The sequence below is a fragment of the Leucopleurus acutus genome (genome assembly GCF_964270905.1).
Source record: "Leucopleurus acutus genome assembly, chromosome: 8".
In the NCBI taxonomy this organism is placed as follows: domain Eukaryota; kingdom Metazoa; phylum Chordata; class Mammalia; order Artiodactyla; family Delphinidae; genus Leucopleurus; species Leucopleurus acutus.
The window spans coordinates 12429950-12442669 of NC_139151.1; positions in this window are offsets into that span (position 1 = coordinate 12429950).

Here is a 12720-nt window from a genome sequence, read left to right on the forward strand (position 1 = left end):
AATCCCACTACTGGGCACATGCCCTGAGAAAACTATAATTCAAAAAGAGTCATGTACCAAAATGTTCATTGCAGCTCTATTTACAATAGCCAGGACATGGAAGCAACCTAAGTGTCCATCGACAGATGAATGGATAAAGAAGATGTGGCACATATATACAATGGAATATTGCTCAGCCATAAAAAGAAACGAAATTGAGTTATTTGTAGTGAGGTGGATGGATCTAGAGAATGTCATACAGAGTGAAGTAAGTCAGAATGTTCTCTCCTTTGTGAAGCAGTCTCTTACCTTGGCTCCTACAAAGCAACATTCTCCTGGATAACCTCAGGTCTCTGGCTCCTTCCAAGTTCCTTTATTGGTTGCTCCCCTCCCCCTCCTCCCCTCCCCCTCTTTCTCCTCCCCCTCCTTCTCCTCCTCCCCTCCCCCTCCTTCTCCTCCTCCTCCTCCTCTTTCTCCTCTTTCTCCTCCTCCGCCCCCTGCTCCCACTCCCATTCTTGCTTCTGCTTCTGCTTCTTCTTCTGCTTGTCCTTCAAATATCCTTTAGGATCCCATCCTTGGCCCTTTTCTCACTCAGCACCCACTCTCTGGGCCATCTCTCTCATGGCTTTTATTAACATCTATATGCTGTTTTCAAATCTATATCCCTCTGTCATCCTTTCATTCACACAGCAGGCAGCATATTTGTCATACACAGATCTTAACCTATCACTTCACTGAACACACTCATCAATGTGTTCCATTGCTTTTAGGATAAAATCAAAATTCTTTGCTGGTCAGAAAAGACCTCAGGATTTGGTCTTACCTTATACTCCAGCCTCAGTCTCTTTCCAGTGTCCTCCTGGAATTCTACATTCTGGCTGTGCTAGGCCACATTCACAGTTTCTAATGGTCCATGCTCTTTCAACTCTCAACCTTCCTCCATCCGGTTCTTTCTACGTGGAGCCCTCCTCCGATGGCCCACCCACCTGTCACCTTCAGGTCTCTGGTTAAGTGCAGCATCCTTTTGGGAAAGCTGTCCTCACCTCCAGGCTAGGTTAGGTCCTGCTGACTTCTGTCCTTTCCTGTAAAAATATTCACTATATCTTTATGACGTTCATGTTTAATTGTTCACTGCTATATCCCACCTCCTAGCCCAATGCCCAATATACATTAGGTGCTCACAACTATGTTCTAGTTGAATGAACAAATTTACCTAAATGATAATAGCATTATCTGAACATATTTGAGAATTTTCACATCCCTTCAGGAAGATGGGCCTTGTGTTCTCCCATCTGCAAATCAACTGTGCTCCTAAACCAATCTGTTCATGCAAAACAACTAAGCACTTGTATAAAACTGGGGAGGAAAAGGTGGGAACACCAAAGGCAGCTGTGCTACTCTCCTGCTGTGGAAGACTTGGTGAGAGCTTAATTGAGAAGGTGTCTAACATGTGATTTAAATAACTCCTGGCTTTCTTTCCCTTTAGTCTTGCTGGGTGGTTCGCACATATTCTCTGTAACCTACTTGGAGTATTATGATTAATAGCTGATCATGAAAACATTGTCCCTTAAATATTTAAAAAATATTTAAGATACCCTTAAATGTGGCTGTATTAACTCTTAGACCTAGATTTTTTCAAAAGAGGGGGAAACCCTGTGATTTCTAATGGAGAAACAGGATTAGATATGCAGACATTAACTTCATAGAAACACTTCTAGGACCACAGTAGTTTCACAGAGTTGAAAAAAAAATCTTTTCATATACCTGCTTCTGGGTGAGTGACAAGTGATGGGATGGGGTCTTCCTGGGGCCCTGTGGGGATGTTGCTTCTGTCCAGATCTTGCCCTACTGATTTTCAGATTTTACCATTTTGTAAATATATTAGCCTGAGTTTTTCCCTTTCTATAGCAGGACCCAAAATACTGGGAAATCTCAATCTAAGATAAACAAAATGTTTCATGAGAATCCAGAGATGACATTTAGTAAACCATCAGAATGGAGAGAGCCACCCTGATCTCCAGCAGCACCAAGAAGGGTACGTAGTCCCACTGGGAAGGGACGTGTGCACAGGCACACGCTGGATTTTAATTGGAGGTTGTTTTTTGGTGTATTTTGCTGTTGATCCTAAAATACATGGCTGGGAATGGAACAGTGGAGCTTTAAATGCAGTTAAATGGAACATAGCAGGGAGAGTGCATCATCACCTGGCTGGTTGAGCAGCAAGAGTTTCTAAAGACATGAGAGGGAGTAGATGACCTTTCAAGAGCCCTCTTGTCCAAAGATTTTATGATTCCATGCACGTCCTCTGTCTAGACACGAAGGGTGGGTGCTCCTGCCTGCTTTTCCTGCTATAACGTGGGGAGAAGTATAACTGCTCCACCTACAGTCAGATCCCAGAAACTGCTCAGCCTCAGCCAGAAAAAACAACAGAACAAAATAGGGGAGAAAAAACCTACTGGAAAGAACATAACTGCAGAGTCTATGACAAAGAAAATTCTCCCCAAATTATATCTACATTTAGTCCAGCCTTTAAAAGCAACTGTAACTTTCATATCTGTGTTTTTCACAGTTATCAACATTCATTCATATATTTAATGTCTATTATGTAAGACCATTTCAGGAGAAAAGGAAGAGATTGAAGGTTTGACCCTTCCTTTGGCAAGTGAGGAACAAAGACCTGGACTGGTGAGTTAGCTGACCATGGTTATTCAGTGACCCAAGCCAAGACCAAGGTGTTTGACTACCGATAAGACAGAGGTGTGAAGATTTCTCTACTTCTGAGACTGATCCAACACTGCAGTGCTGTCATCAAACATTATACCTCAAATTCGTCCTCCTTTCACTCACAGGCACTGGTCCTCACTCCTCTGTATTACAGACAACCTGGATACACCTTGTCCCTCTTCTGGCCTCCTCACTTCCTTACCTCTGCCCTTATAAACTTCTTCCCAGTTCTATAAACTTGCCAGTTCTTACCAGCCTCAGGTCACACTAAAGACCTGCCCTGAAGGCTCTTCTCCAGACACCACATGGCTTTGCTCGCTCTCTCTCTACATCCAGGTCTCTGCTCAAATGTCATCTCCTCAGAGAGGGCTTCCTCGACCACCTTCTCTAAAACAACACCCCATGAGTTCTTCATTCACTATTTTTATTAAAAAAGCATCAATCAAATATCTTCTGAAATTTTATTTTGAAGTGTAATGCATATACTGAACCATGCAGGAACCACAAAGCACTCCTCAACCTTCTGGAACTCCAGTGCCTGCAACCAGACTGTCCCCGACATGGGGTCTTCCCTCCTTGACCCTACCTGACCTGCAGGACTTAATTGCTGAGAAACAGGAGGAGGAAGAGAGAAAACATTTCCTTAACCCTTTGATTCACGTATGGTCAGAACCCAGGGAACTGGTCTGTCTTGTTTCCAGTGGAAGGTACAACTCTGAGTGAGAAAAAAAGGAGCCGCTCTATCCTTGATGTGGGGACCATCTCTGATTCCTCTTTACTTCCCCTTTTGACTCCCTCAAGGCACTCAGCAAATGTCAGCTAATGAATAAATGAGAAATGTGTTGTTGGCTAAAAAGACAGTATTTAAGACTCTGCAGATTAAATATTTGTACCTAGTGCATAGTATGGTACCTAGTGCATAGTATGGTACCTAGTAGGGGTTCATTAATTACTGAAGACAATGACATTTCAACCATTTTATTAATTCATTCAGCAAAGTATGTATCAAACCTCAACCATGTCTTGGGCAATCTGTAAGAACACATGGTTTAATAAAAGGCTGATTCACACGTGATCTCTACTTTGTAAGAATCTGAGTGGGGTCTAGAATAAGTAGGATACATATAACAATGACAGATAATTGAAAGCAGTAAGTGCTGATAGGACTGCCCGTCAAGGGTTTTGAGTTTGAAGAAGTTAGAACAAAGCAAGGAAGCTCTTTTCCCCTTAAACTGGTTTCCTTGGATATCCTTTTTCATGCTCATCCCGGCAACCTCATGGCCTCGAACTTTCCTTCTTAATGGGTTAATGCCAAATCTCTTTGTTCTGATTTGTCTCTCGGTTTCCATCCTCCTCTCAGACATCGTCTCTATTGAGATTCTGCCTGCACTGCAAACTCCATATATCAAAAACAGAAGTCATAATTCTCTGCCAATCTAACCTTGCCTTCTTGAAGATGGGAGGAAAAAAAAAAACATGATACAGGGCAATGAGTTGGGAATTCATAGCATTCTGAGACAGGGAGGCATGGACAGAGACAGCAAAGATGACGACTCAATAAAAGTCTTTGGGGGGCTTCCCTGGTTGCACAGTGGTTAAGAATCTGCCTGCCAATGCAGGGGACATGGGTTAGAGCCCTGGTCTGGGAAGATCCCACATGCCACGGAGCAACTAAGCCAATGTGCCACAACTCCTGAGCCCACATGCCACAACTACTGAAGCCCATGCACCTAGAACCCATGCTCTGAAACAAAAGAAGCCACCATGATGAGAAGTCTGCGCACCACAACGAAGAGTAGCCCCAGATCGCCGCAACTAGAGAAAGCTCGCGCGCGGCAACAAAGACCCAACGCAGCCAAAAATTAAATAAATAAATAAATATTTTAAAAAGTCCTTGGGTTTTTTAAAAACATATTTAGTGGAGTATAATTGCTTCACAATGTTAGTTTCTGCTGTATAACAAAGTGAATCAGCTATATGTATACATATATCCCCATATCCCCTTCCTCTTGAGCCTCCCTCCCACCCTCCCTATCCCACCCCTCTAGGTCGTCATAAAGCAACGAGCTGATCTCCCTGTGCTATGTGGCTGCTTCCCACTACGTATCTATTTTACATTTGGTAGTGTATATATGTCAATGCTACTCTCTCACTTCGTCCCAGCTTACCCTTCTCACTCCCCCTGTCCTCAAGTCCATTCTCTACATCTGTGTCTTTATTCTTGTCCTGCCCTTAGGTTCATCAGGACCATTTTTTTTTTAGATTCCATATATATGTGTTAGCACATGGTATTTGTTTTTCTCTTTCGGACTTACTTCACTCTGTAAGACAGGGTCTAGGTCCATCCACCTTACTACAAATAACTCAGTTTCCTTTCTTTTTATGGCTGAGTAATATATCATTGTATATATGTGCCCCACTTCTTTATCCATTTATCTGTTGATGGACACTTAGGTTGCTTCCATGTCCTGGCTATTGTAAATAGAGCTGCAATGAACATTGTGGTACATGTCTCTTTTTGAATTATGGTTTTCTCTGGGTATATGACCAGTAGTGGTATTGCTGGGTCATATGGTAGTTCTTTTCTTAGTTTTTTATGGAACCTCCATACCATTCTCCATAGTGACTGTACCAATTTACATTCCCACCAACAGTCCAGGAGGGTTACATTTTCTCCACACCCTCTCCAGCATTTATTGCTTGTAGATTTTTTGATGATGGCCATTCTGACCAGTGTGAGGTGATACCTCATTGTGGTTATGATTTGCATTTCTCTAATGATTAGTGATGTTGAGCATCCTTTCACGTGTTTGTTGGCAATCTGTATATTTTCTTTGAAGAAATGTCTATTTAGGACTTTGGCCCATTTTTGGACTGGGTTGTTTGTTTTTCTGATATTGAGCTGCACGAGCTGCTTATAAATTTTGGAGATTAATCCTTTGTCAGTTTCTTCATTCGCAAATATTTTCTCCCAATCTGAGGGTTGTCTTTTCATCTTGTTTATGGTTTCCTTTGTTGTGCAAAATCTTTTAAGTTTCATTAGGTCCCATTTATTTTTGTTTTCATTTCCATTTCTCTAGGAGGTGGGTCAAAAAGGATCTTGCTGTGATTTATGTCATAGACTGTTCTGCCTATGTTTTCCTCTAAGAGTTTTATAATGTCTGGCCTTACATTTAGGTCTTTAATCCATTTTGAGTTTATTTCTGTGTATGGTGTTAGGGAGTATTCTAATTCATTCTTTTACATGTAGCTCTCCAGTTTTCCCAGCACCACTTATTGAAGGGGCTGTCTTGTCTCCATTGTATATTCTTGCCTACTTTATCAAAGATAAGGTGACCATATGTGCATGGGTTTATCTCTGGGTTTTCTATCCTGTTCCATTAATCTATCTTTCTGTTTTAGTGCCAGTACCATATTGTCTTGATTACTGTAGCTTTGTAGTATAGTCTGAAGTCAGGGAACTTGATTCCTCCAGCTCTGGTTTTCGTTCTCAAGATTGCTTTGGCTATTCAGGGTCTTCTGTTTCCATACAAATTGTGAAATTTTTTGTTCTAGTTCTGTGAAAAATGCCAGTGGTAGTTTGATAGGGATTGCACTGAATCTGTAGATTGCTTTGGGCAGTATAGTCATTTTCACAATGTTGATTCTTCCAATCCAAGAACATAGTATATCTCTCCATCTGTTTGTATCATCTTTAATTTCTTTCATCAATGTCTTATAGTTTTCTGCATATAGGTCTTTTGTCTCCTTAAGTAGGTTTATTCCTAGATATTTTATTCTTTTTGTTGCAATGGTACATGGGAGCGTTTCCTTAATTTCTCTTTGAGATTTTTCATCATTAGTGTATAGGAAAGCAAGAGATTTCTGTGCATAAATTTTGTATACTGCTACTTTTCCACATGCATTGAGTAGCTCAAGTAGTTTTCTGGTAGCATCTTTAGAATTCTCTATGTATAGTATCATGTCATCTGCAAACAGTGACAGTTTTACTTCTTTTCTTATTTGGATTCCTTTTATTTCTTTTTCTTCTCTGATTGCTGTGGCTAAAACTTCCAGTGGTGAGAGTGGGCAACCTTGTCTTGTACCTGATCTTAGAGGAAATGCTTTCAGTTTTTCAGCTTTGAGAATGATGTTTGCTGTCGGTTTGTCTTATATGGCTTTTATTACGTTGAGGTAGGTTTCCTCTATGCCTACTTTCTGGAGAGTTTTTTTTTTTTTTTATCATAAATGGGTGTTGAATTTTGTCAAAAGCTTTTTCTGCATCTATTGAGATTATCATCAGTTTTTATCCTTCAATTTGTTAAAATGGTGTAGCACATTGATTGATATGCATATATTGAAGAATCCTTGCATTCCTGGGATAAACCCCACTTGATCATGGTGTACAATCCTCTTAATGTGCTATTGGATTCTGTTCGCAAGTATTTTGTTGAGGATTTTTGCATCTATGTTCATCAGTGATATTGGCCTGTAGTTTTCTTTTTTTGTGACCTCTTTGTCTGGTTTTGGTATCAGGGTGATGGTGGCCTTGTAGAATGAGTTTGGGAATGCTCCTCCCTCTGCTACATTTTGGAAGAGTTTGAGAAGGATAGGTGTTAGCTCTTCTCTAAATGTTTGATAGAATTTGCCTGTGAATCCATCTGGTCCTGGGCTTTTGTTTATTGGAAGATTTTTAATCACAGTTTCAATTTCAGTGCTTGTGATTGGTCTGTTCATTTTTCTATTTTTTCCTGGTTCAGCCTTGGAAGGTTGTGCTTTTCTAAGAATTTGTCCATTTGTTCCTGGTTGTCCATTTTATTGGCATATAGTTCCTTGTAGTTATCTCTCATGAAACTTTGTATTTTTGCAGTGTCAGTTGTTACTTCTTTTCCATTTCTAATTCTGTTGATTTGAGTCTTCTCCCTTTTTTTCTTGATGAGTCTGGCTAATGGTTTATCAATTGTGTTTATCTTCTCAAAGAACCACCTTTTAGTTTTATGGATCTTTGCTGTTGTTTCCTTCATTTCTTTTTCATTTATTTCTGATCTGATCTTTATGATTTCTTTCCTTCTGCTTTGTTTTTTTTTTTGTTGTTGTTCTTCTTTCTCTAATTGCTTTAGATATAAAGTTAGACCGTTTATTTGAGATTTTTCTTGTTTCTTAAGGTAGGGTTTTATTGCTATAAATTCCCTCTTAGATCTGCTTTTGCTGTCTCTATAGGTTTCCGGTCATCATGTTTTCATTGTCATTTGTTTCTAGGTATTTTTTAATTTCCTCTTTGATTTCTTCCGTGATCTCTTGGTTATTTAGTAGCGTATTGTTTCACCTCCATGTGTTTGTATTTTTTAGTTTTTTTCCTGTAATTGATATCTAGTCTCATAGCGTTGAGGTCAGAAAAGATACTTGATATGATTTCAATTTTCTTAAATTTACCAAGGCTTGATTTGTGACCCAAGATATAATCTATCCTGGAGCATGTTCCCTGAGCACTTGAGAAGGAAGCATTTTCTGCTGTTTTGGGATGGAATGTCCTATAAATATCAATTAAGTCCATCTTATCTAATGTGTCATTTAAAGCTTGTGTTTCCTTATTTATTTTCATTTTGGATGATTTGTCCATTGGTGAAAGGGGGGTGTTAAAGTCCCCTACTATGATTGTGTTACTGCTGATTTCCCCTTTTATGGCTGTTAGCATTTGCCTCATACATTGAGGTGCTCCTATACTGCATGCATAAATATTTACAATTGTTATATCTTCTTCTTGCATTGATCCCTTGATCATTATGTAGTGTCCTTGTCTCTTGTAATAGTCTTTATTTTAAAGTCTGTTTTGTCTGATATGAGAATTGCTACTCCAGCTTTCTTTTGATTTCCATTTGCATGGAATATCTTTTTCCATCCCCTCACTTTGTCTGTATGCGTCCCTAGGTCTGAAGTGGGTCTCTTGTAGCCAGCATATATATGGGTCTTGTTTTTGTATCTATTCAGCCAGTCTATGTCTTTTGATTGGAGCATTTAATCCATTTACATTTAGGAGAGTTATCGATATGTATGTTCCTAGTACCATTTTCTTAATTGTTTTGTGTTTGTTATTGTAGGTCTTTTCCTTCTCTTGTGTTTCCTGCCTAGAGAAGTTCCTTTAGCATTTGTTGTAAAGCTGGTTTGGTGGTGCTGAATTCTCTTAGCTTTTGCTTGTCTGTAAAGGTTTTAATTTCTCCGTCAAATCTGAATGAGATCCTTGCGGGTAGAGTAGTCTTGGTTGTAGGTTTTTCCTTTTCATCACTTTAAATATGTCCTGCCACTCCCTCCTGGCTTGCAGAGTGTCTGCTGAAAGATCAGCTGTTAACCTTATGGGGATTCCCTTGTATGTTATTTGTTGCTTTCCCCTTGCTGCTTTTAATATATTTTCTTTGTATTTAATTTTTGATAGTTTGATATGTGTCTTGGCATGTTTCTCCTTGGATTTATGCTGTATGGAACTGTCTGTGCTTCCTGGACTTGATTGACTATTTCCTTTCCCATGTCAAGGAAGTTTTCAACTATAGTCTCTTCAAATATTTTCTCAGGCACTTTCTTTTTTTCTTCTTCTCTGGGACCCCTATAATTTGAATGTTGGTGCGTTTAATGTCCCAGAGGTCTCTGAGACTGTCCTCAATTCTTTTCATTCTTTTTTCTTTATTCTGCTGTGCAGCAGTTATTTCCACTATTATATCTTTCAGGTCATTTATCCGTTCTCCTGCCTCAGTTATTCTGCTATTGGTTCCTTCTAGAAAATTTTTCATTTCAATTATTGTGTTGTTCATCATTGTTTGTTTGCTCTTTAGTTCTTCTAGGTCTTTGTTAAACGTTTCTTGTATGTTCTGTATTCTAGCTCCAAGATTTTGGATCATCTTTACTAACATTACTCTGAATTCTTTTTCAGGTAGACTGCCTATTACCTCATTTGTTTGGTCTGGTGGGTTTTTACCTTGCTCATTCATCTACTGCATATTTCTCTGTCTTCTCATTTTGTTTACCTCACTGTGTTTGGGGTCTCCTTTTCGCAGGCTGCAAGTTTGTAGCTCCCATTGTTTTTGTTGTATGCCCCCAGTGGTTGAGGTTGGTTCAGTGGCTGTGTAGGCTTCCTGGTGGAGGGTACTGGTGCTTGTGTTCTGCTGGGTGGGACTGGATCTTGTCTTTCTGGTTGGCAGGACCATGTCTGGTGGTGTGTTTGTGAACTTAGTATGATTTTAGGCAGCCTCTCTGCTAATGGGTGTGGTGGTGTTCCTGTCTTGCTAGCTGTTTGGCATGGGGCATCCAGCACTGGAGCCTGCTGGCCGTCCGGTGGAGCTGAGTTTTAGTTTTGAGATGGAGATCTCTGGGAGAGCTCTTGTTGATTGATATTACATGGGGCTGGTGGGTTTCTGGTGGTCCAATGTCCTGGACTCGGCTCTCCCACCTTGGAAGCTCAGGCCTGACACCAGGCCAGAGCACCAAGACCCTGTCAGCCACACAGCTAAGAAGAAAAGGAAGAAAAATAATAATAAAATAAAGTAAATAAAATAAAAAAATTTTAAATTAAAGAAAAAAAGAAGAGAGCAGCCAAACCGATAAACAAATCCACCAATGCTAACAAGCATTAAAAACTAAGATAAACATAAAAATCAGAAACAAATTAGTTGCAGACAGCAAACCCCAAGTCTACAGTTGCTCCCCAAATCCACTGCCTCAAATTTGGGAACATTCGTTGTCTATTCAGGTATTCCACAGATGCAGGTTTTATCTAGTTGATTGTGGGGATGTAATCCGCTGCTCCTGAGGCTGCTGGGAGAAATTTCTCTTTCTCTTCTTTGTTCACACAGCTCCTGGGGTTTAGCTTTTGTTTTGGCCCCACCTCTGCGTGTAGGTCACCCTCAGGCATCTGTTTCCCGTCCAGACAGGAGGGGGTTAAAGCAGTGGCTGATCGGGGGGCTCTTGCTCTCTCAGGCCAGAGAGAGGGAGGGGTACGGTAGTCATAATTGGAATGCAGCGCAAGCCTGCAGTGTCAGAGGCCAGCCTGACTGTGCAACAGCCTGAAGCGCGCCGTGTATTCTCCTGGGGAGTTGTCCCTGGATCTTGGGACCCTGGCAGTGGCTTGCTTCACAGGCTCCTGGGGGGGGCGTGTGCGTCTGTGTGTGTGTGTGTGTGTGTGTGTGTGTGTGTGTGTGTGTAGTGACCTGTACTTGCACACAGGATTCTTGGTGGCAGCGGCAGCAGCGTTAGTGGTTCATGCCTGTCTCTGGGGTCTGTGCTGATAGCCATGGCTCATACCCCTCTCTGGCGCTTGCTTAGGTGGTGCTCTGCCTTCTGTGGGCACACAGTGCAGGAACCCCCTCTCCTCATGCACCCCGAAACGATGGTCTCTTGCCTCTTCAGCAGGTCCAGACGTTTTCCCAGACTCCCTCCCGGGTAGCTGTGGTACACTACCCCTCTTCAGGCTGTCTTCACACAGCCAACCCCCGTCCTCTCCCTGGGATCTGACCTCCAAAGCCTGAGCCTCAGCTCCCAGCCCCCACCTGCCCCGGTGGGTGAGCAGACAAGCCTCTCAGGCTGGTGAGTGCTGGTCGGCACTGATCCTCTGTGCAGGCATCTCTCCGCTTTGCCCCTGCAGCCCTGCTGCTGCACTCTCCTCTGTGGCTCTGAAGCTTCCCCCCTTCACCTCCCCCCATCTCCGCCAGTGAAGGGGCTTCATAGTGTGTGGAAACTTTTCCTCCTTCACAGCTCCCTCCCAGAGGTGCAGGTCCCATCCCTATTCTTTTGTCTGTTTTTTTTTTCTTTTGCCCTACCCAGGTACATGGGGATTTTCTTGCCTTTTGGGAAGTCTGAGGTCTTCTGCCAGCGTTCAGCAGGTGTTCTGTAGGAGTTGTTCCACATGTAGATGTAGTTTTGATGTATTTGTGGGGAGGAAGATGATCTCCACGTCTTACTCCTTTGCCATCTTGAAGGTCCCCCCAAAGCCTTTGGGTTTTTCAAATGTTCTCTGTACTGCCTCCATCCATTTCCCAATTCCTACCATAACAGTGGAAAATGTAATCTTGATTTTCTCTTTCTATAACTATAGAAGGTCTGAATGTTGAGGGGGAAAGTTTTTCACTTGATATTCCTGTGGGAAGGAATTTAGGTCCTCACTTCCATAAATATTGTGAATTCCTCTAATGGAGAACAGGATGATGTGGTGGTACCAAAAAAATGGTCAGACTACTTAACATAATACTGCTTAATAAGAATAGAACTTAAAAAAGGAGGGAGGACAGAGACTAGTTTGATTACTACTAAGACCTTTGAGGAAGCTTCCCTCACCCCATAAATTATATCCTTTCTTTTCTTTAGCTACACAGTATTAAGAATCTAAGGAAACTTTAACACTCATAATTGAAGTTATGGAACTAAGAGCACTAAGACATCCAGTGCATGGATAACTTGAAATACTTTTGAGCTCATTCATCCCTTCAATACCTTTACTGGGACCCTCAAAAAGAGGGAAATAAATTATACGGTAATGGGAAAATGGCTAGCTGGTCAAGCAATTGGTTACCCTGTCCTCCCAGGGACATAGTTGGACACATTTCCCAGAATCTCTTCCAGTTAGACAGGCCATACAACTAAGTTTTGTCCAAAGGAACATGGGCAAGGGATATGTACAACTATCCTGGCCTGACCCATACAAATTTTCCACATGCACTTTCCCCTCTTCCCCTACAGGCTCCTTCAACAGAGAAGACGCTGTAAACTGGGAGAACGGCAGAGCTCTCAGGTTAAAGGAGCCTGGGTCTCAGATGACTGTGGAAAACTGTCCACTGACCTGAAACATCCACACTGGACTTTACATGAGAGAGAAATAACCTTGGAAAAGTTACACAACTGGGTCCCATTGTCCTTATGTCAAGGACTTTCAACAATGCCTGATCAAGAGTAAAAGCTCAATGAATATTAGCTTTCATTTTTATGGGAAACAAAGTTTACTTCTTCTTCATTTCCTTCTTTCTCTTGGGCAGAGTGGAGCACAGGGACCACGGGGAT